Source organism: Engystomops pustulosus, chromosome 4, assembly GCF_040894005.1.
Source record: "Engystomops pustulosus chromosome 4, aEngPut4.maternal, whole genome shotgun sequence".
NCBI classification, from domain to species: Eukaryota; Metazoa; Chordata; class Amphibia; order Anura; family Leptodactylidae; genus Engystomops; species Engystomops pustulosus.
In genome coordinates, this window is record NC_092414.1 from 75,054,148 (window position 1) to 75,077,633 (window position 23,486).

Genomic DNA, 23,486 nt, shown 5'->3' on the forward strand with positions numbered 1-23,486 from the left:
CAGAAAAAAAGTGTCGGTAACCTGGGAGTGCAGGAAAAGTGTTGGGGAGAAAAGGCTGCGCCCAAAATTAGAAAAGTTCATTAAATGTTATGAGCATGATAAATAAATAAATAAATAGCTTGCAGTAGGTGCACCAGAAAAAAATGGAAGCCAGTGCCCCAAAAAACGGCACAAATAGCATAATGTGCTTATTGTTCCCTTGTCTTTTCTTATGGAACGTACAGGGCTGGATTTTAGGGAAGGCACTCACCATCCTGCTTGCATCTACTCCTTCAGCATGATCAGCCGTATCGGTGTCCTGTAGGCTCCTCTTACCACTTTTGCTGTTTTAGGATAACTGACACATATCTGAAGTTCTGATAACTAACAAACACATTTATGCATTTTTTATGTCAATTCAATTTTATAACTTTGTGTTCTAAGACTTTGCGTTTTGGTGTTTATATCAAATGATGACATCATATATATTTCCCTCATTTCTGTATACAAGCTCCATAACACCACTTCTGTCTGCTGTATAGTATAGTGAGAATTATTATTGCTTAGTCATAGGGAAACAGTTTACAATACAGTCCAAAGTGTAAGCAAGCTCAGTCTGCTGTTTGCACACATAAGTAGAGCGCGTCTCCACACCCTCGAATGCACATCTGCCGGAAACAGATGTAAAATCCAATAAAAACATTGGTGGCTGAGTGTGGGTTTGTGAAGTACAAGCCAAGCACCCAAGTACTGAAAGAGTCAAAGTATTATTTTCTGTACAGCACTGAGAGCAAAGCTCATGTTTTCCTCATTTTACTGGAGTCACTGACAAGCACATGGAAATTACTCAGACTAATATCCTATCTCTCTCTCTGTTCTATCTGAATTTCGATTGGGCTGGAATCCCATTCCTTTGAAATACAGCCTGTTTTCTTTGCAGCGTGGGTTTCCCTTGGGACGTCTTGCGTAGGTGGAAGTCTACCTCTCTGGCTGCCCAGAGGAGATGTTATTAATGTCAGAGATGTGCCATCCCTGCGCCCACACAAATATCTAGCTAAAGAGGCGGGATCACCACTGCAGTAACATAGCGAGGATCCCCATCAGTGTTGGTAATACAGGAGGAGGTCTCCCATCACTGTATGTGTATTGGAATGCAGCATCTGAGATTATCCGTCTCCGCTTCGTTTCACCTCATTTACACCAACCTACCTGGGAAAAGCACTGGGAAACAATATGCTTCCAGTACAACCTGGAATTTCTGGGGTTAATTGCATAATTAGGACATATATGTCCATATAAGGTAATACTGCACATTATTTTTAGGAGCTGTCTGCATTTTAATTGGGTTTGTGGGAGGAAAGATGAGTCAGTGCAGATAAGGAGGAAGACATTTGAATGAAACATAGAAAAATAGATAAAGATGAGTAATAAAGAATACTTAAGTGAGGTTGATATGGAAGAAAATAGCCTGACAGTGCAGCATAATAAACAGGCACAAGTACAGACCCTGGGGCAAAATATTTACAAGAATTCTGACCAAAATCAATCCTGAGAATATGGATGAGCCTGCGCTTATTACAACCATTGTATATCGTTAATTGTAAATCTTGTGTTCAATAAAGTAAGTTTATTAAAGTACTAAGGTGTTCTATTTTCCATTATTTATAATAAAAGCACACCTCATGACACCAGGATTATCTTGTTGGTAATTCTCCAATCCCTGTGTCATTGTCCACCCCCATTAGTCCCTACGCTACAGTTTTGTTTCTTGAAAAACAGCTTTATTTCTACACAGAAACAGTTCATTATTTGCTCCTTTATTTTTTTACTTTTTGGCTTTAAAAAGTGATATCTTGGAATAATGAATATATTTGTTTTTATAGGACTTTAGAATCGCTGCGTGGGTATCTCATCGCCTCCTAGTGTGGGAATTTTTAAAAGTTGATCAAGACCATGAGATAATACTAGAATATAAAAATAATGAATATTGTCATACAGTCCCTTTTATACATTTCTAGTCACTCTCAGCAATGACAAATTTTATTAAGACCAGATTGAAACTGTTCTTGCTAAAGTGACCCAAAACACATTTCTGGAGTTTCAGTCATGACTGCTGCCCCTGAGTATATGATCCGGTTTGTTCTGCACAACAGTTGTACAGTCATGTTCCTTTTGCCAGTATGGTTGATTGCTGGAAGGTATCATATGCTGGCAGTTGCCTTGCAGTAAGAGGTGTCCAGTGTCAGTAAGGGTCCAAGATGGTCTCAGTACTGGAGCCTAATACAAAAGCCAGCTGCTGCAGAACCTCATATACACACACCAGCTGTCACAGAATCTCCGAATATACATGCTAGCCACTGCAGAACCTCCCAATACATACGCCAGCCACTGCAGAACCTCCCGATGTACACGCTAGCCGCCTGTTGCAGAATTTACCAGATTTCTGGTGTGAAAGGTCACTATAATTCACTCTAGTCCCAGGCAGGAGTCAATTGTGGTGAGCCATGTGCCAAATATATGTTGAGGCCTGAATCTTCTTATGTATCAGGCACCCACTGTGCAGGGGGTAAAAGGGTTATAAAAGCAGTATGAAAAATGTCAGTACAGGCAGTCCCCGGGCTACATACATGATAGGGTCCATCGGTTTGTTCTTAAGTTGAATTTGTATAGAAGTTGAAACTGTATAATTTCTAATTGTAGTTCCAGACAAAAAATTTATTTGTGCTCCAGTGACAATTGGATTTTCAAAATTTTGGCTGTAATGGGACCATGGGTTATCAATAAAACATAGTTACAGACACCTTACAGCTAATCATTGCAGCCTGGGACTTAAGTAAAGCATCCAGAGAGCTTCAACAGAGATCACAGAGAGGTCTGTCTTTAACTAGGGTTCGTCTGTAAGTCGGTTGTCCTTAAGTAGGGGACCGCCTGTACTGATAAATGCCCAACAAAAAGCAAGTATATTATATATCTCGGCTGCAAAATCTCATTATACAAATTACAATATGATAAATGGTTGAGGCAGGCACTCGGGGGACGACTTATCTCTGGCTGATTCCAATGTGTTATGGAGGGCACTACTCCTTCTTCTCTTCCCTCCCTCTCCTATCCTCTGAGTCTCCCGTGCTGCTGACATGCGGAGCAGGGATTGCTACAGATAGGGATTCTCCTTTCCTCTCTGATGTTATTTCCTTCCTGATAAAACCTGCACAGATTTTAAGGAGCCAGCTTCAAGGAGGGAGAGGATGGTGCCCACCCCTTAATCCAGCCCTGCATAGTGCCCTGTGTGTGGTTTCAATGGTGCCACTGACATATAACAGAGGGTGGTTAAGGTAAATTTTTTACTATTGGGCTTTGGGCGGTCATGGGCCCCTGGAGAACCAGAGGCCCCGAGCGCCTACTCTTTCCGGCCGTATGAGGTTCCACCATTGCTTCTGCCAATGCTATCAGTTGATAATATTCAATTATAAATGTCAAATTCTGTTCTGTCATTATTCATAGCAGTAATTGCTTTTCACTTAAAGTAAATAGAGTACACACAACACACACAGATGACAGTGAAGAATATGTGGCCTGGAGCAGAACATTGTGGCTGTGCACCACATTATTCCTGTCCTCATCAAGACAAATTTACCAACAGTAACCTGACAAACTCACCCATGGGCTACGGAAATACAAAGGGAAACAGAAATGTGCACACAACAAGCTAAGAAGGATTCAGAGTACACTACAAGATTACCCAAGTTAGTGAAATACCTTTCATGTATTAAGATGATGAAGAAACAAGTAATATGACACAGGACATCTTTGAACCTTTACAGCACGTTTTCCTGTATAATTAGGAAAAGTCACTAATAATCTATTGGTTCCCTTACTCATCATAATAGTATGCACAGTGACAAGTTGTCAAATGTGAGATATGGATATTGAAATCTAAAAAAGTCACTCAAACTGAATCCAAAATAGCTTAAATCAAATATTGGTTTGATGGTGATAAGAGTATCAGTCCTAAGGTTATAACAAAGACCTGCAGTGATTACTTATCTCATAGAACAACCCTAAAACCCACCAACACATCAAGACGTTGATTTGTGCAACACATTTCATTTGGCCACCCCAGTTATAGACCTACATCACTTTCAAATAGTGACGTCAAATGTATGCAAACTTACTATTATCGCTGAACAGGTTGGATTTGTTAAAATTAGACAAACTTCAGAAAGCACAAGAAGGATGATAAACCTTATCTCTTCAGTGGCCGCTGTTGGACGCCTTTTTCTGTTTCTCTCTTTGGACACAGAGAAGAGATTTGACAGTTAGTTTTCCTTTGAAAAGAAAAATGGCAACTACCACTTGGGTGGTAGTGAAGTAAGCTAACTATACTTACCTGTCAGCAGCTTCTCCATGATCTGGGTACACATCTTCTTAACCCTTGATACGCTGGAGTTCTTGTGATATCACTGCGCAACATCACTGGGATAGAGCAGGGGAGAAGAGGCAAGTATGGCTGCTGGAGGTGTGCATAATTATTAACCCTGAGCGCTCTGTGTATGTCAACACACAAGGCTAAGTAGCATATTTTAAAAAGTTTTTTTTTTCACAGGAACGTCAGTGATACTTTTAAATCCCTATCGACAGTACTATACAAGCCCTATACTCAAGCATCTTAGCTAGAGTGATAACTAATGGTGTTTTTTCTAAGCCATCTAATATTACAAATTGAACATTAACCTAGAGCCCATTGCAAGATCCAACCTGCTTTTATGGAATAAAGATTGGCAATACTGTACAAATGATGTTTGCAGACCGCATTATCCTTACACTACAAAACCAACTTGCCATATTTTTCAGACTATAAGACACACTTTTTAGTGTCAAGAATATCAAGAAGATCCAGCACTGCCAGTTCCTCCTGACCACCGTAATAGAGATGGGGGAAGACACTCACAGAGCCTCTGACTGCTCTCTCTCTCTCCATCCACTGGCTGCTGCGACTGTAACATTCAAGGAACTTACATGACATCATTGGGTCATGTGATTATTAAGTCACATGACCCAGAAAATAGACTCTGAATACAAAGGATGAGATGTATGTGTCTTGCCGCTACATGTAGAATGTGAGTAGCTGTAGGCTGCAGGCTGGGGAGCTGGAGGAGAGGGTAGGGAAGGATATATACTGAGGGGACGAGAAGGTGAGGGGTTGCTGTATACAGGGGACAAAGAGCTGATGGTTGGGGGGGTTATTAATTATAAGTGTCTGATGGCTGACTGCATAGCTCCCAACCGTCCCGATTTTGCCAGGAAAGTCCCGTTTTTCTTACCTCTGCCCCGCGTCACGGGCAGCTATGAGATTGTTACGGATTTTCTCCCCAGGTCCCGCTGTGTCCCCATAGTAAATACTTTGAAAGCCAGAACTGATAGTACAGAATGGCTTCTACAGACATCGGGCAGGGAATCCTTTTAAGAGAAGTGTCGGCTTAGCGAGAGCAGGGACCACATCATCAGGTTCAGATCTCTATCCATATATGGTCACTGCATCTCCTAGGGTTCCCCAGAGCAGACATCGGGCAGGGAATCCTTTTCAGAGATGTGTCGGCTTAGCGGAGAGCAGGGACCACGTCATCAGCTTCAGATCAGCATCTGTCCATATATGGTCTCCAGGGCTTCCCCAGACACAAGCTCTTTCTTTAATTAAATTAAATAAAGTTTTGCCCAGGCTGAGATTTGAATCTTGGACCCTCTGCACTGTAGACAGGAGCCTTAACTAACTGAGCTATAAGCCCAGTGGTACTTATCACAGGATTTTTGGTAACTAAGAAGTGTTATCTGCCACTGTTACATTGTGACACAGACTTAATGTACTGATATATAGAGAGGGATCTTCTCAGAGATTATTATTGTAATTATTGAGACTATTGTTATTATTAGAAATTTTATTATTTTTATTATTATGGAGATGATTATTAATAATAGTAAAAATAATAATAATCTCCATAATTATAATAATAATAATAATAATAATAATAATAATCTCCATAATAATAATAGTCTCAATAATTACAATAATCTCTGAGAAGATCCCTCTCTATATACCAAGGCATTAAATCTGTATCACAGTGTAACAGTAGTCATAGTTCTAAGTTACCAAAATTCTACACCTTGATAATCATTGAGATTATAGCTCAGTTGGTTGAGGCACTGTGACATTATTGTTCATGGACACTGCAGGTTCTGGGTTCAAATCCCAATGAGGATAATTTTTTTTTTTTTTATTGAGATGATTTTTATTATTATAATATGGCTAAAATTTGGGGCGTGGCCAGGGAGTGATTGGGGTGTGTGGCTTAGGGGGATCGCGTGCCGCCACTTTGTCCCTCTTTCCCTTTCACAAATGTTGGGAGGTATGTGACTGTATGGGGGTGTTATACTAAGGGAATGGAGAACTTATATGAGTTAGTAAATATGGTGGACAGGAAGCCGAGGGTATGGAGGGGGGGGGGGGTTAGTCACTATGAAGGGTTGAAAGCTTATGGTGTATGTAGGGAGAGCATACACGCACAAGGGCTTTATCTGTAAATGAAGCAGCGCTAAATATGTGTGAATGTAGCAGAGCTGTGTGAAATAATGTAGCATAGCTGTCTGTGTGAATGAATGTAGAAGAGATGTCTGTGTGTCCATGTAGCAGAGATATTGAAGACCTAGGTGTGTGATCAGCAAAATTGGTGTCACATATATTTTTCCTTTTTTTGATATCCAAATCTTGGGGGAGTCTTATGGTAAGGTGATATATACACAGTACTATACAGTGCAAAGGAAAAGTCAGAGTCCAGCACTGAGACAGTGGGCCTGCTGCCTCGGAGTTATAGTTATAACAAAGACAGAAGTGGAGAGATAGCAGAGACAGCAAAAAGAGACAGTAAATGTTTGAGGACAGTGTCCTTCAGGCCAATGGAGGAGGAGCTAGTACTCCACTGTATTAAACACTGCTGAGAGATCCAAAAGAAGCAGGAGAGAATAGTCCCCTTGGGAATTAGCAGCGTGGAGATCATTGTGGACTTTAGGAAGAGCATAGTAAGAAAACTCAATTGTAGGGGGTCAAGGAGGAAGTTAGCTGAGATAGTGGTTTAGCCGAGAATAGATCAGGCGTTCCAGGAGTTTGGAGTTGAAAGTGAGATTAGAAACTGGTCAGTAATTAGCAGCACTGGAAGGGTCCAGGGAAGGTTCCTTTAGTAATGACAGCATGCTTGAAAGAAGAGGAAACAACACCAGAAGAGAGAGAGAGGTTGAAGATTTTAGTGAGGTAGAAGTGACTGCTGAGGGAGAAGGATTGTAGAAGATGTGAGGGGATTGAATCACTGATGTAGGTAGTGGGGCGAGCAGATAAGATGAGCCTGGACACTTTAAGGGCAAACTGAGGTGTATGGAGGCTTAAATCCTACTTTTCTATAATACTGCTGCTGGATATTGGCAAAGTCTATAGTTGGTACAGTAAAAACTCCAGTATCCACAACAGCTGATAACAAATGATTAGATTACTGTTCCTATGTCAGCATCCTAATGCTGAGCACTTATACATTGCTACATCACATTCATACATAGTATCATGTTAAAGCAGGACGGATATAATATAGCCACTTCAATATGTATTTCATGTAGCTAGGGATCTATTTGAAGTTTATCTGACCTACTTACTGAATTCATCCTTTGGGGAAGAAAAATGAAAAATATCTTCAATGCTTTTTGCATTGGGATTTCAACATCTGTAGTGTAGAGAATATAGTTATTTCTAATCCTGATGGATACTTATAGCATTTAATTACGAGCTCTGTAAATGAATAAAGGAAATAAAATGGCACAATTGTGACAATGAATGCTGGACATTCCTCTACATATTATAGTATTTATAGATTCCACATTTAATCAATGTAACTAGTAACTGAAAACACTTCCCATTGTCATGTGCTTAGGATACGTGTTGTTGCTATGGAGACCCTGCCATCCCATACAACCTTATAATCAGAGGATAAAGGGAACATTTCAATGCAATGTGCTAATACATTATCAATTACAAGATATTGGGTGAAAGTTGGTGTAATGTACTGGAATTCAGACCAGAACACATTTGCTTGCTCAGCAAATTATGTTTTTTTTGTGCTGTTTTTATTTCAGTTTTGAGGGCAAGTTTCATTTTCTTTCTGCCATTGTCCTGAGAAAGGGAAATAAAATATTTGATCACTTAAATTCAATGTTCACTGCATTGCTTTCATTTGCCAATTATTGTTACTGCAAAGCAGAATATTCATGTTCTACCAATTTTTTTTTTTCATGTGCTATCTATATGATAGATAGATAGATAGATAGATAGATAGATAGATACTGGTTCAAGCAGTGGCATTTTATTGTGTGCAGGGGGCATGTGGTGAACATTTTTCTAATAAACCTCATTAAAGGACATCTACCATCAGATTACCTCCCCGTCTCATCCCAAAGCAATATTCTATATTTTTAATGTTTCAGAATGTCCCGGTTTCCTAGAAAAATAGCTTTATTAACTATGGAAATGAGCCTCATGGTTTCCGACGATAATTAATTTATGCATGCCTCTTCCCTGGCCATTTGACACGCCGATACAATGCTGAGGGAGACGGTGACTTCACCGGCTCTCCCTCTGCTATTCTTGCGCTATGCTATCGTAGTGCTTAGGGCGAGAATAGCAGAGGGAGAGCCGGTGATGTCAGCATAGTGTAGGCGTGTCAATCAGCTGGGGGGGGTGGCATGCACAAATAAGTGCCCCAGGCTAACATGCAATTGAAGATATACATATAAATATATATATATATATATATATTTGGCGGATGAATTCAATTTGACGTGAATGCCCAGACAGGAATACCCCTTTAAGTCAGCTTGTCACATTTCGTCCCTCCTAGATATTCTACAACTAGTAGTGGCTAAAGGATTACTGAGGCATCTGGGGCATTAAAGACGCTAACATTCTGTGAATCCCTATCTGCAGACATCCAAACCCCTTCTAATATTAACAACAGCATAGGAACTGGTGTGCCGGGAGCTTCATGGCATGGGTTTCCATACAAGTTCTTCATTACCAAGCACAATGGCGTGTGTTGGGTGGAGTGGTTTAAAGCACAATGCCACCACTTGACTCAATAGTTCTGTAAAGTGATGGATCAGGCTTCTCAATCTGACACTCTGATAGATGACTCTGGGTTTGGTGAAGTAATGAAACTAAATTGTGCCAATTGTAAAGTTTGGTGGAGGAGGAATAATGCTGTGGGATCCGCATAGGCTGCTTGGTTCCTTTGATGAGAATTGTTAATTATTCTGCACTTTGTGTAGTTAAATGCTTATATATGTTAGAATGAGTTTGGTGAAGAATTACTATTCTGAGCCATGACATAAAAAAGAGATTACGGGTCAGGCCCTTTCATCCAATATCTCCTAAATTCTAAAAATAAATGATTAAAACTAGAATTTTTGTTTTCCGGTTTGGCCATCTAGTTTCCTCTAGTTTTTTTAGAATCCCTGCATGAGAACCACATGCTGATGGTCTGTATTCATACTCCTGCCATGTACCAAGTACTGTTCAATATTTAATTGAAAACTTTATTAAACTATAGAGAGTACTGCGAATGGGTTTACTGCTTAGTACATAGTAGTTAGTATGGTTAAAAAAAGACATCTGTCCATCATAGTTTTTCATCTAATCATGAGGCAGAGAGATGAGGATGAGTACTGTATTTTTCGGGCTATAAGGCGCACCGGATTATAAGGCGCACCATCAATAAATGCCTGCTAAAACGTCTAGGTACATATATAAGGCGCATCGGATTATAAGGCGCACCTGATTATAAGGATGAATGACCAGCAGGTGGCAGACCTGTGCACAGTTCAAGGCAGCTGTTGTCTGTAAGTACAGTTCATATTTAAGGCGCACTGGACTAAAAGGCGCACCTTTGATTTCTGAGAAAATCAAAAGAATTTTTTGTGCGCCTTATAGTCCGAAAAATACGGTATATGGGATCAGGTACATAGCCTTTTAATCAGTACCAGCAAACATAAGGCGGCAGTAGCATATCACTAGAATGATGGCTGATTTACTCCCTGTGGCTTCCAAGTTTTCTGGCAGTTGTCATGGCAACCAAGCCTCAAGAACTCCATGACAAATGGGGGGGGGGGGGCAGAGGTTTTCACGGGACAAAGGTCCTCCTGCTGTCGGAATTCAAAGCTTAAAATAAAACATTGGGACGGCATTGTTTTAGCGCAGGTAATCATTTCTGTTCTACCTCTAGTTTCAGAACACTTGAATTATCACAAATGAATGCATTTAGAAAGCTCCGGATGCTGCTGTAATTCGCGTTCTTGGTATCATGGCAGTTATAATTTAGGCTATTTTGTGCATTTACTTCTTTCACATGAATTGTATGTAGTTGTCATGGTTATGTTCCGCTGCTTGGATAAACCAAGCTATTGACTCTCCTTTGTTCTATAACAGTTAACCTCGTCCCTGCCGCTATTCCTTCTCTGCTCCTCTGACAGATGGAATATATCCACATAGTCAGCCAGGTGTAGGGTTAATGGTGGCTTTTATTTAAACATGAACAGTGGGGCTCATGTCACCCAGCTGATTTCTTCGCACATACACTTGAACACCTTTCCCGAAATAATTGTTCGGCTTTTGATTGTGAGTGGTGCTAAGAATAAATACAAGTACTAATTCCCTGAGGCATTTATTTCCTTCAAGACAACAATATTCCCTGCCTTACTAAAAATACCCAAATAATGCTGCTCCCCTGCACAATTGGCTTTCTTCTATGTACTTATCCTTTCCAAGTACATATATATATATATGTATCTGTCAAACATAAAGGTAGAATGGGTTGAACAAGATTGATGGTCATTGTGTCAAACATACTTGTAAGCATTCTACTAAAATCAAGTCAAATTCCTCTATATAAAGTGACTGAAAGAAAGTATTAAATATATTTACAAGGTCATTTGTCATCACTTGCCTTTAGATTTTTTCACAGTATCTGAAAATGTATTAATGGACAAAAAAAACCCAAAATTACACAGAATAAAGAGGAATTTTTCGTAATTCTTTTGTAGAATAACTTTTTAAGTCAGCTTCCTCGTTCACCATTAGGAATAACTAAGTCTTGCTTTGTTAAGTCTATGAATAAAAGTGCATTAGAAAAAAATCCATTACTTTTTGCGAGAGCAGAACGCAACCTCTATGACTTATATACAATTTTACAGGATTTCAATTATTACCTTAAATAGTACAACATAAAACAGTTTTTCAGGCTTCTTTTCAGATGGATTAAAAAAATAAAACACGTTTGATCCTCTCTAGTCACTACTGTAGATTGTTGGTAAACTCTTTACAGAGGGGGAGGGGGGGGGGGGAGAATAAACTAGGCAAAATGAGCCACAATTCTAAAATAACTGGAATAGAATTTCAACTCATCCCACAGGAATGGGAGCAAAATTAGGTGGGTCTTTTTTTTGCATAATGTAATAAAATATTAATAAAATGTCTAAAAATTTAACCATATTAACATAAGCAGAGTAAAGTTAACTAGTTACGTAATGTGCAAAGTGAATGCCATAAAGCCAGAACCTAAACAATTCTACCTCTACAGGAATACCTAAGCTGGACCAAGCTCTGATGTTGTGTCTTGTGGATTATTCTTAAGGAACAAGGATCAAAATAAATCCAGAAGCAGATTATTTAGTATTGATAAACTCTGCTTAGGAACTTTCCTATGTAAAGCCAATCCAGGCTTGTTGCTAGGCAAATCGTATATCATGTGATAATGTGTATTGAAGCAATAGACAGAAATCTGCATGTCCTTGCTGCACTTGCCTGTGGCATTTGAGATTTCTCATTATTGGGTGTTATTAGTTATTTCTGTAGTACAGAATGAAAAAGGAATGTAATACAAGATTTTTGTTGTTGGAAACAACCCAAATCACCTTGTATCTAATGCTCTTCTTCAGCCTGTATTAGCTTGATATTGTACACCAGTCACCTATGCACCTTGGTCAAATACACAGCTTTTCTACTATATAAGTCATGCAGAAGATCTATAAAAGGCTCTTGGCCACAGGTATTTGAGATATCACAGCTGCATACTTTGGATAACCAACAAATAGTCAGTCTGAAGCTCAACTACCCTAAAAAATGTTTTGCTTATTTTTAGTTTATACTGCTAGGATACTCAACTGTATACCCAACTGTCAAAATATACATAAAGTGTCTCCAAATCCTTAGACCTGTATTTGCTGTTTGAAAACTTTGTGATTCAATATTTTGTCAGTTATGATAACAATAATAATTCTGTTATTTTTATAGCGCACACATGTGCCCAGTGGGGCTCACAATCTAATCAAACTACCAGTATATTTTGAAGTGTGGGAGGAAACCTGAGGCCCCGGAGGAAACCCATGCAAACATGGAGAGAACATACAAACTCTTTGCAGATGTTGACCCTGGGACTTGAACCTAGGTACCCAGTGCTGAAAGGCTATTATATTTTCCTAACATAACTTTATTATTTTGGTCCGTATTTATAGAATAATCTACATGTTAAATAGGCAGTTGGTGCACCACGGACATGTATTCAGCACCAGGAGCTCTGCTATTCCTGCCTTAAACACTTTCCACTTCTTTTAGGGTCACCCCATGCAACTCAAAAGACAAATCTACTACCAACTACCTTATTAGCAAACTTATTCAAAAAGGAGTTGCTCAAATTATTGCTATAATAGTAAAGGTGTATTTATTGGGGGTGGGGGTTGTGCGAGGTGCTGCCTCTTAGGTATCATCTGACTGTGGTACCTTGGCTACCCTGGTATATTTGTTGGGGGCTTCTGGGGTTATATTTAGTGCTGCAGTCTGCTTGTCAGTTCTTGGGTGTGCTCTACTGTTTTACTTGCGGCATCTACAGTAAATGTTGGAGCCTTGATGTCGAATAATATGACAATGTGGCTTTCAGAGCACAAAGATTTTGCACCACTGCTCTAGCCTATGAAATGTAATATTTTACTGGAGATTACTTATGTTCTGGGCTGGTGTCTCAAAAAAGGCACTTACACCTACAACAAAGACAGTAGCATTGTTGTAATTGAAACATAAATATATTATAACTCTGTGTTAAAAGTGTCTATAATTATTTCATAAAGGGATTAGATCAACAAGAAAGAAGCATATTACTTATTTAGAGGCTCAGCTGGTACCAACAAAAGTAGAGCTGTAATTATTTTGCAGCCTGGTTATCTCTCTGTCTGACATAATATAATATGTTTGATAGGACAGGAGTTGTATGATGAGCATATCACCAGGTATCTTATGTTATTTACACACTCATGTAGTGCTGGTGCACTAGTAAATGTATACAGCAGTTGGCGTCTGTAACTCCAATCTAATATTCTGTTATTTTTTTTTAAATCCTTCATAATTCCACAACTTGGTTAAAGGGGTATTCCAGAAATAAGCATAATTCATATGCAAATGGGCTTTCGAAATGTAAGCTAATGTTTAATTAGTTGTTATTTAAAATTTTGTTCCCCTTGGCAGAAAAGTGCTGTTGACTGTAATAGACTGTAATGAAGAATTGGGCTACTGGCCCTTTAATCAGTCCGTTAATTTTCTCCGTGCAGAGCAGACAATTAACAGAAGATGGCCGCTGGTCACATGTCCACATCACATGTCCTGCACCTGCCTGGGAAGGTCATGTGATCACCTCTATGTTTGGCTCTAGTCGGTTGGTTGAAGTGCATCCACAGTGGCTAGTGATGTGGTGAGATGTCATCTCAGTGAGGTAATGTGCTGTGATGGCAGTTACACACATCATAACTATGGTAACAGAGCAGGACAGTCTCTTACATCATCACTGGGAGCAGAGCTTAAGAGGGAGGATGAGTTACTGAGAACTAAAGGATCATGGGACTTGTAGTTTCCAGTGGGGACCATCTTTATGATAACTTCACCTACTTTACAGTGGCCATAAAATTTTGGGAATCTTAAAATCAAACTATTTAAGCTCCATTTTGTGACTAATAACATTGAGTATTGTTATATTCATTTATAGCAGTATGGGTTTTTGTATCAGATGTTCATATTCCCAGAATAACCCTTTAAAGTGTTTATTTAATCCAGGATTTTAGAATCTAAAGTGATGGTCATGTTTCCACTAGGGGTGCTCATGTATTTTTATGTATATAGCATGGAGAGTAATAAAATAAGGCTTTGATTGACCCACAGGTAAACGGGTAAATCCCCCAGTGGGTCCTTCAGCTTGGTTGGCCCCAACCACTGCATGGTGGTACATGACAAAGTGCCCTCACTATACTTCATCCCGATTTTCAGCATACAGCACCTTCACCATCCTACGCATTCCATATAATAATATGGGTAAATTATGTAACAACCTTCCCAATCTATTTTTATATAATGTAATACATTGGGTGACTGATATAACATGTAAATTAGGTATCTCTTCTACCCAGACTCCACTTTCTCAATCACACTTTTGGGCCCCAATTACCTTTTACTATCCTGCTACTGCCACTTATAGCTGCTGCTGTGTGGACATATATTCCTGACTTACAGAGCTAAGAGGCCTTAGTCCTAGGCTAGAAGCAGACAGCAGGTTACTGACTGGGCTCCCAGGACAATGCCAGTAAGGTACAAAGGATAGGATTCAAGCTTCTACTGAAAGCAATTTGTGTCGGCTATGTTTCAGTAATTTGCGCATGAGAGTCAAATAATATTTACATATAACTGCATATTAACTGGATTTGCTGGCAGCTTCTAGATCCCAATCTAACTCTGGTTATACAGTGCACAATCCATGTGCTCTATATTTCCCCTAGTGGTGGTTACATGAAGTCAGTATCATAGGGGGAGATTTATCAAATGCCAGTGTATACGGTAATAAAGCCTGGACCCCCGCTGCCACTGTGCATACAGTGGGTATGGAAACTATTCCCTCTTTGTTTCATTGCAGCCAATTGGTAACATCAAAAAAGTCATTTTTGCTCATTAATGTACAATCTGCACAACTGTTGTTTTTTTAAACAAGAAAAACTGAAATATCACATGATCATAAGTATTCAGCCCCTTTGCTCAGTATTGAGTAGAAGAAGCTTTTGAGCTAGTACAGCCATGAGTCTTCTTGGGAATGATGCAACAAGTTTTTCACACCTGGATTTGGGAATCCTCTGCCATTCTTTCTTGCAGATCCTCTCCAGTTCCCTCAGGTTGGATGTTAAATGTTGGAATGTTGATGGAAGCCATTTTCGAGACTCTCCAGAGATGCTCCATTGGGTTTAGGTCCGAGCTCTGGCTGGTCCAGTCAAGAATGATCACAGAGTTGTTCTGAATGCTTTGTCATTTTAGCTGTGTGCTTAGGGTCATTGTTTTGTTGGAGGGTGAACCTTCATCCCAGTCTGAGGTCCCAGGCTCTGGAAGAGGTTTTTTCCAGGATATCTCTGTACATGTCCACTTTCATCTTTCCTTCAATTGCAACCCAGTCGTCCTGTCCCTGCAGCTGAAAAACACCCCCATAGCATGATGCTGCCACCACCATGTTTCACTGTATTTGGCAGGTGATGAGCAGCGCCTGGTTGAGAAAGAATGCATGGGGAGACTGAGACAAATGCACTCTGCTCCTTTCCTGGGACTCACCACAGGCTGCTGGCAAGGAGCCAGGTAATGTGAACTCAAGTTTTATAAAGTAGTGGCAGCATTACAAATGCTGACAATTTTTTTTAATCAGCTTAGCATAGGCTATTGGAACCTGTCACCAGATAGAAATGACATTCCCACTGACATGTTTGCATTAAGGCTCTTTAGGGGCAATAGAAGGGAAATAGATTATGATATGGCTAATAGGGGCAAGAGGGCTAAGAGGGGCACTGATGTGGCTACGTAGCCCCACATATATTTAAGTGTTTGCACCAGTTTTCTGTCTGACTTTGCACTGAAAAGAACATTTAAACTGCTTGTACATGTATTTATAAAGTGTCTGTGCCAGTTTTGTGTCATGGCTGCACTGTGTCTGACAAGACAGGATAACTGCGCACCTAAAGGGGCGTGTTACTGCTTATTCGGAATGTGCACAATTCTGTCCGATGTGCGCCACAATTGTGTCTGTGCCACAATTCTGCGGCATGAACAAAGTGCACAAAAACATGGTGTACACTTCCTCAGCAGTGCAGGGGGCGCCAGATTCATGAAGAACGTGCACCACAATTCATGTGCACCCTGCACACTCCACAGGCAATCGGCACATAGTTCAGTTTTCACTGTTCTTGATAAATGTGGGTCATGGTGTGCAGGTAAACATCACCCTCTAGGGCAGTAATGGCAAACCTTTTAGAGACCAAGTGCCCAGGCTACAACCAAAATCCACTTATTTACTGTGCCAACATGGCATTTTAAGCAGTAAGTTATTGCTACCTGTTCTTCCACATCTTTCAATCGTATCAGCCCCTGAGACCACCAATACAGTTGAAAGAAAGAGGACAAATTCAGACTCTCATTGTAGCTTCTCTACAGGGTCTCTCTATAGAGGAAGAATGAAGGGTCCAGCAGGGGGAATAAGGGGGACCTTAAAAAGATAATACAGATAAGCCACACAGCCAATGAAGTGTCACTTAAAAATAGCTCTGAGAACAACATCTCTTAAGTTGCCTGGGACTGCAGAAAGATTTAGTGGATCCGTTCCTGTCTGGTGAACTCTGTCCTGGGGTGATAACCTGAGTGCCCACAGAAATGGCTCTGAGTGCCACCTCTGGCACACGTGCCATAGGTTCGCCACCACTGCTCTAGGGTGAGACTGGGACGTGCTTCTGCAGTGTAGCAACTGCTTGTGAATCCAGAGCACAGAGGCCTTCTGTAACATGCCCACAGTCCTTCTGGCTCATTAGCATAATTGTAAAAGTTGCTTTTAGAAGAGAGGAAGCCTCTAATAAGATTACTACAGTCACGTGGCTGGATCTATGAATAATTTCTACTTGATTTTGATGGTAGCTTTCCATTAAGGTGCCCCATGTTGTAGTCCACTCTTTAGGCCTTGCAGGAAGTAACATCATAGTGATGCTCTCACCTGCTGGACACTATAATTCCAAAAGCCTACAGTATCTTCAGCCACTTGTAATAACTGTCAGGACATTTAATAGTAGGTTTGCATCCAACCACAACATGCATGTGGAACAATCACTCCGTCTGTGGTATTTGTATCTAAGGACAGTTCTATCTTTTCTAAGGGACAACATGGCTTCATTCATAGGAAATTATCTTCATACCAGTACATATTTTCTAAATTTACATCCAAATGAAAAAAAGTATGTATATGGCAGATGAATTATGTTAAATGTCCAGACGAATATGTTCAGTCCACAGAAACCCATTTGCTTGTGCGATCCCATGGACTGAACACAGTGCACAGGAAAGTGCAATGTTTGAGTCACTTTTAGGGGCTAAAAAAGTTTTTTTTGGCCCAACTACACACATGCTGTATGATATTATTGGTACATCTTGCTAGAAATGGGGAACTTTGCTCTTTTTTTTTTTAAAACACTTGAACACATATATATAGCAGTGAAATCATTTACATCTCATACATATCTGGAATCCCAGAATATCGAATAACTTAAGCATATTAGTCTAGATACATGTATACACAGTATATTACAGCACATATTCAAAAACAACCATCAGTTCCATTAAATATTTCATCTTAACCTGTATGCATACATATATCCCGTACAACCCCAAACCAGTGAATTCATTAGAAATCCAACAACATATATATATATTTGATATCAACAATATATCCCTTTCTCCCCCACCCCCATCCTCCTGGCAAGAGGGGGAATAAAAGAAGGAAAAAAAAATCAAATATACAGTTTTATCTATTTCCATTTTTCCCAGGTTCTAGCTCATTTCTTCATTGTTCCCTTTTTTTCTGCTTGAATTTTTTCATATTGTTTGACCTTGAAAGATAAGTTCAACCACTTCTGAAACATCAAGGTCTTACCACTATTACTACCCCATTCTCTCACTATAAGTACCTGGGCCAACATCAACAGTCTAAGAATAATTGACTGATGAACAGTTCTACTCTCAGAGATGTTGATTCTTCCAATGATGGCTGTCATGATGGATGGATTAAGAGAGAGATCTAAAGTACTATTTATCTGTTGAAATATTTCATTCCAGAACTTGTAGATTTCTGGACAGTACTATATAACGTGTAAAAAAAATCAGCCTCTATCTCTCCACATCTGTTACATTTAGATGATTCCCTAACTTTCATCTTGTGGAATCAGAGGCTGATTTTTTACATCAGTGTTGAATCTGAATCATCTTTGAACCTGACAAGTTTCTGAATTTTTTTTTTAAAGTTTTTAACATTAAATGATAGATTTGTGGGATCTTTGCATGGACATCTGATGACAAAAGGCATTCATGCACTATGGGGCACATTTACTTACCCGGTCCATTCGCGTTCCAGCGGCGACTTCTCTGACGAGCGTTCGGGTCTTCCGGCGATTCATGAAGGTCCTGCGCCCGATGTCCACCAGGTGGCACTGCTGCGCCGAAGTCCGCCGAGGTGCCCCGGAGTTCATCGTCTTCATCGTGGTGCATGTGAGTACCGACCAATTTTTTTTTTAAATGCTGCAGTTTTTCCGAATCCGTCGGGTTATCGTTCGGACGCGCCCCCGATTTCTGTTGCGTGCATGCCAGCGCCGATGCGCCACAAACCGTTCGCGTGCGCCAAAATCCCAGGGCAATTCAGGGGAAATCGGCGCAAATCGGAAATATTTGGGTAACACGTCAGGAAAACGCGAATCGGGCCCTTAGTAAATGACCCCCACTGGGTTTTGTATATTTTCAAATATTATACAGGCGGACCCCTACTTAAGGACACCCGACTTACAGACGACCCCTAGTTAAAGACGGACCACTGGTGAAGTTCTCTGGATGCTTTACTTTAGTCCCAGAATGCAATGATCAGATGTAAAGTGACTGTAATGAAGTTTTATGGATAATTCTTAGTCCCATTACAGCAACAAATTTTGAAACTCCTATTGTCAATGGGGCAAAAAATGTTTTTCTCTGGAACTACAATCATAAAATGTACAGTTTCAACTTACATACAAATTCAACTTAAGAACAAACCTATGGAACCTATCCTGTACATAACCCGGGGACTGCCTGTACATTATTTCCATGATTTTAATGATTGGGAATGTCAAGGAATTTTCCACAGTGCATGGTTTTGACATATGACATGTGAGTAAATAATATACAGTAAAAAAACCTATGAGCATCATGGAAGGGAATTATGAAATATGCAAAAGAAACATTGAGAAGTTACCTCTATGAGGTCCCTTTATATGATTTACAAAAGACAACGTTTGCTTTTACTGGTTTCGATGAATCTCACCGAAGGTGTTCACCATAGTTTTGAACAGACCTATATTATTCCCTTGGGAGGACAGTGGCAATAGTAGATTAACGGCTATAATTGAGAATATCCCCTTTAGGGAGGAAGTACATTATAATAAAACTCTGATTCCAGCTTTCTAATAAACCTAGGTCTAGGGTTAGAAGACAGGCAGTGTTATAAATCATATAGTCATTCCACCCTTGTAATTAGAATAAAAGAGAAAGTAGAAGGCGAGCTAAATATAGTACTCTCCTACACTACAAAGGAAGTCATAGAACATGTTGTATAGCGCTCACTGGAATTATGAAGAAAATCGAAAGTATATTTACAATGTATACTCCCTTATCTCCGCTGCTATTGGTTGAAGGAAGCAATGTATTGCAGCAATGTCTGATAATGAATGCCCATTGTGTGACAATTAATTGGAGCATTGCTCAGGCCACTTAACAAGAAGCTAGACATGACTTGTCTATGGCTCAACAGTGATAGAGCAAACAGGTTCCAGAATGTGAGATTACACGCTATCCCCAGACTCACCTGCACCTGCTGAGCCCCATCCCCCTCCTTATTCTACATGACCGAGCTTTTCCTACTGAGATACAAGCCCTGCGATTCTACACGCTGTCACCAACAGAGGAGACACTGCCGTGATGGATGTGTTAGGATTCCCTTTGACGTCAGATGCTGGAAATCCCATTTTAATCAAGTTTGCTGGGATTATGTGTCCCTACAGGCCAGTTAGAAAATGAAAAAGGAGGTAGAAAGAAAAGCAAACACATTACAGAAGAAAAAAGGGCTAATCTTCTAAGTAATATAAAATGAACACATGGGCTTGTGATGTGTGATCATTACCGCTGTTATCTGTAGCACTTCATTATGAAAATCTATCACTGTTCTCAGTGTAGCGTTGTAGAGAATGCTTTTATTCTGTACTAAAAAGCAATAGGTTTACTATAAAACATATTACTTCATCCTGCATATAATAATTGTAAGTTCAATATAAATACAGTGTCACCAACTGGGTTAAAAATGTCTAAGTACTGTAAATATATGCTGTTTTATATCCACTTTAAAATGTTTATGTATATTTTTTTGGCTGTGAATCCTCATTGTTTGCACTGAACAGGGAAAATCTAGGGTAACAATCTGAGGTGTCTACACACTTTACATAAAATCTGTAAGGGCTGCACGGTGGCAAAAAGGGCGAACATCACAGCTGTTTTGTTTCTTTTATTTTTCAAGCATAACTTTTTTACAAACCTATATGAGGGCTTTTTATTAGTGAGACAAAATTCTATTTTCTAGAGGCACCATTTAAAATTCTGTGCCATGTATTGGGAAGCTGGAAATAATTCCAAATGTGGTGGAATTGGTGAAAAAACACAGTAGCGCCACTTTCTGATGCGCTTTGTTTTTACACCTTTTAATGTGTAATGTGATCCAGATGACACCTCTGCTTTATTTTTTAGATCAGCATGTTCACAGAGATACCAAATATATAGTTTGTTTTATAATTTATTTATAATTTATAATTTATTTATAGTTTATTATTATATAGTCATGTATAGTATTATAGTTTATGCATTATGTTTCAATACCTTTAAACAAATTCAAAAACCTTGCACAAAAAAAATGCCGTCATGGCCAAGCTCTGCACTGCTGGTAGCCCCATCCCGAAGCTGAAGCACTTTTAAGAGGCGGTCCTTGCACTTGCTGGTCCTTCTTGGGCGCCCTGGAGCCTTTTTAGCAACAATGAAACCTCTGTCCTTGAATTCCTTGATGATGCGATAGATTGTTGACTGAGGTGCAATCTTTCTAGTTGCGATACTCTTCCCTGTTAGGCCAGTTTTATGCAGTGCAAAAATGACTGCACAAGTTTCTTTAGAGATAACTATGGTTAACAGAAGAGAAACAATGATGTGTCCAGTGGGGTGGATCTTACTTAATAATGACAGATTGATCTCCAGCCCTGTCCTCATCAACACCCACACCTGCGTTACTGGAGCAATCACTGAAACAATGTTGGCTGCTCATTTTAAGGCAGGCCTGCAATGAAGTTGAAATGTGTTTTGGGGAAAAAGTTCATTTTCTAGGCAAATATTGACTTTGCAATTAATTGCTGTTAAGCTGATCACTCTTTATAACATTCTGGCGTATATGCAAATTGCCATTATAAAACCTGATGCAGTAGACTTTGTAAAAATTAACATTTGTATCATTCTCAAAACTTTTGGCCATGACTGTATTTGATACTTCAGTGTATGGAGCTGTGTCATTGGTTGCGGGATGGGATGACATTTTATGGGCAGTGCCCAGATGCAGCACTCTTGGGTGCCGTGGTCAGGTTAGACCACAGCACCTAACAGATTAACTGCCGTAATTGGATGCAGCACTGGATAATACAGCTGACACTGCCGCATATAGAGAGGGCTAAGTCTTTGAGCCCTCTCCATTATGCCCTTCACGACTGGCTGACATGTAGATATGCTGACCTGATATGAAGTGGTTAAAGAAACAATACAGTCTTTTTTATTTTCATGATGTCTTTGACCTGAAATATATTTGTATGATTTAGATTTTCCTCTTTAGCTGGATCATGTGATCTCATGGTAACACCCTGAAAATGACATGCCTTTCTGATGTCTCATGGTGGTCACCATTGTAGGCCCCAGGCATGGACTGCCACACAGACTTTTCACAGAAGGGGACACAAACTCCCTTAATTATTAGACTGGCTCCAGTTACAACACTGTAAAAGATCACAGTTGTTCCTCCTGAATGTATCCATCAAATTTTTATATATTAAGAAGCAGAGGTGTTACTTGAGGAGGCATAGATGTACCCTGGCCGAGGAGTCTTCGGGGGCACATAACAATTTGGCTCCAGTATCGCTGCCAAGTGAGAAATGGCAAATGGCCTCCAGGAAGAGCCCAAGTAAAGAAGCGTATCGCTCTACTGTGACCTGATTGGAGTTCTGCAATGCCACCACAATGTCCTCTAAGCAGAACAGGCTAGTCTGCTGTTTTTATTTCGTACAGTTTTCTATTCTTATTAACTTTCTTTCGCTTTGGGCATTGGGCCTTGACAGTCTTTACCTAATATGGCATGCTCATGTTGCAACCTCTTTTTGGCAGGGATGCTTCTGGAGACTCACCCCCCATTGGTCTCCTCTTCCTCCCTCCTGGGGCTGCGGTGCTGGTCACCGCTTTGGTACAGTTAGCCATCCTTTTGAATAACCGGGTTCCGTAGGTTGCAATATTGTGTTTTGTTTGTTCTTGTTCCCCTCTTGTACCTTCCCTTCCCATCATCCCGATCCTATTTCCCCCTACCCCTCACAGCATTCTGGGCATCCATGTAGCTTATTCCATCCCACTCTGCACACATGGCGGTCTTAACCTTCTGTACTTATAATGCTAGAGGGCTTAATAAGCCTGAGAAATGTAGTCAGATTCTTTATTGGCTCCATGTATGAAGATTGGTGGTGGCCATGTTCCAGGAAACACATTTTAAGGTGGACAAGGTACTGAAGTGCTCTAGCAAATGCTATCCAACCTGGAACCATGGACCCCATCCCACCCAAAAGGTATGTTGGGTTTCCATTGCCTTTCATAAGTAATTTAATTAAGTAATTTTTGGCTTTTGAGGTTGATCCTGATGGTCGTTTCTTGTTTCTTAAAGTTGAATTTTTAGGAAATATTTAACATTTTACATTTACAAATGTTTCTTTTCTGAATCAGGGTCAGGTATCATTAGGCCTTTGGGTTATGAAACAACTGGCTGTCTTCTCTCATGGTTCTGCACTGGTTCTAGGAGGTGACTTCAACATTCCATTCAACCTTCCGTGGACTCCTTTACTGAGGAGCGCCTTACTGGACCTAAAACTGATAGACTTGTGGGGGGTGCTCCATCCTGGGGTCAGGGAATACAGCCATCATTCCTATGCTACGGCCGAATAGATTTCCTCTTTATTTCCCATTTCTCCTAGACAGTGGCCCTAAAACATCAATTGACACTATTCTCTGA

The 23,486-nt window shown here is 40.0% G+C and overlaps 2 long non-coding RNA genes across 2 annotated transcripts in view; one reads left to right on the forward strand and one right to left on the reverse strand.

The window, feature by feature from the left end:
* Nucleotides 1–4,157: 4,157 nt before the first annotated feature.
* LOC140129011 (uncharacterized) lies at nt 4,158–4,995 on the reverse strand. Its single transcript, XR_011855249.1, has 3 exons — nt 4,928–4,995; nt 4,367–4,452; nt 4,158–4,267 (listed from the first exon to the last, which is right to left on the reverse strand). It is a non-coding gene; the product is annotated as an uncharacterized lncRNA (long non-coding RNA).
* Nucleotides 4,996–10,180: 5,185 nt separating this feature from the next.
* Nucleotides 10,181–23,486, forward strand: part of LOC140129012 (uncharacterized) — a 30,765-nt gene continuing 17,459 nt past the window's right edge. Inside the window, exon 1 of the long non-coding RNA XR_011855250.1 lies at nt 10,181–10,264. This is a non-coding gene — a long non-coding RNA (uncharacterized lncRNA). The remainder of the gene's footprint in view (nt 10,265–23,486) is intronic.